Source organism: Fukomys damarensis, unplaced genomic scaffold (genome assembly GCF_012274545.1).
Source record: "Fukomys damarensis isolate Sample0158 unplaced genomic scaffold, DMR_v1.0_HiC HiC_scaffold_8, whole genome shotgun sequence".
NCBI lineage: Eukaryota > Metazoa > Chordata > Mammalia > Rodentia > Bathyergidae > Fukomys > Fukomys damarensis.
The window spans coordinates 14,797,092-14,798,938 of NW_022900920.1; positions in this window are offsets into that span (position 1 = coordinate 14,797,092).

Sequence of the window (1,847 nt, forward strand, 5' to 3'; positions counted from 1 at the left end):
CTGGGGTCCTTGGGTCCTTCCTGGGTCTGTTGTCGCGCAGGCCGGGAGCTCCCGCGCAGGCCGGGAGCTCACGCGCACGCCGCCGGGGTCTACAAAGACTTTTTAAAATCTTTGGAGAGTCATTTCTAAGGAGCTTGTACAACCCTTAATCTTGTTCTGGGCTTCCAGAGGAGTCATTCCATTTGCACTTATTCCATCAATGCTGAGGACCACATCTCCTATTCTTACATTTGCCTGGGATGCCTTGCCACCATCTTTTAGCATCACTCTCCACCTGTCAGACTCTCCTGCCAGGCTCCCAGATGTCTTCCGGAAGTCAGGGCAGTTCCTCCAGGTGCTCTTTCTGGGCCCAGCATGAGGCAGAGGGGCTGACAGCACACCGCCCGCCGCGACTCGGGTCCCGCACCGACTCCGCGCCCTGCGCCGTCAACTTCTGTCCAACACGCGTCCCTCCGAGTCCCCGCCCACTCCCCAGGGATCATTTCTATAGTTGGTGACTAGAGAAGTTTCTCTGATCGTGTAGAGTACCTATAATTTTTCCAACTTGGAGATGCAGTTAGGAATGATGCCACCATCAGGAGCACTTCCCGCCGCGACTCGGGTCCCGCACCGACTCCGCGCCCTGCGCCGTCAACTTCTGTCCACCACGCGTCCCTCCGAGTCCCCGCCCACTCCCCAGGGATCATTTCTATAGTTGGTGACTAGAGAAGTTTCTCTGATCGTGTAGAGTACCTATAATTTTTCCAACTTGGAGATGCAGTTAGGAATGATGCCACCATCACAGGAGCACTGGGTGGGGTGGGGTGGGCTAAATATGATGATGCTTTTGAAGTGTGTAGTGCAGCATTTGAGACGTAGCAGTTGGTTAGGGCCTGGAGCTGTCCACATCTCACTCAGTATAAGGGCCTTCGCCCCTGAAGCTGGCCTCACAGCTGGTGGTGAAGGTAGCCCCTGTTGACCAGCATATTCTACTCCTGAGCACAGCACCTTTCCTGCTTCCTCATTCCAGGACTGGATGCATTGCTCCCGGTCAGGTACCAGGGCCATCCAGATCCAGATAGGGAGGAAGAATCAGTGCTATAGAAAGATGAATGTGCGCATAGGTACAGCTAGAAAGTGGCAAATCTCATATTTGAGCAATACAATAGTAGTGATATTTTGAAAGGACAAGGGAAGAGATCTTCCCTACTTGAGTTTTAATATTTAATATTGGAAAGTCATTTCTTTCTTTAAACCTCAGTTTTTCCAACCAGAAGTAGAGGGGCCTTTCCTGAATCATCCCTAAGTTCTGGAGGCACATCCTGGTCTTGGTAAAAGTAGGAATTTAGCATCAGCCATGCCTGGGTTCAAGACCAATATTTCCTTACAAGCTGTGTAATCCTGGGAAAATCATTTCACCTCTCTGAGCTCAGTCTCTTCTGCTGTGAAAGGAGAAATCCTCATGCCTAGAGCCTTCAGTGAAAAAGTGGCTGAGGCCATGTTTATGGTGAGAAATCCACAAGTATGCAACTCCTTCCCCTTCTAGACCTCTCCTACTTGGTTTCTGAGACCTGAGCAGCATACGAGTATCTGGCAATGCCTAAAGAACCAGGCCAAAGTGGTAGAAGTTGCATGGTGCTATGGGTTACATGTGTTCCCCTAAAAAACATGCGATGGAAATTTAATCTCCAATACAACAGCGTTGGGAAGTGAGGCCTAATGGGAGGTGGTTAGAACATGAGGGTTCCAACCTAATAAATGGATTAACAACAATTATATAATGGCTTAAAGCTTCAAGTTCAAAGTTCAGTCTGGTGTTTGCGCTCCCCCCCCTCACTTTCTCTCTCTCTCTCTCTCTCTCTCTCTCT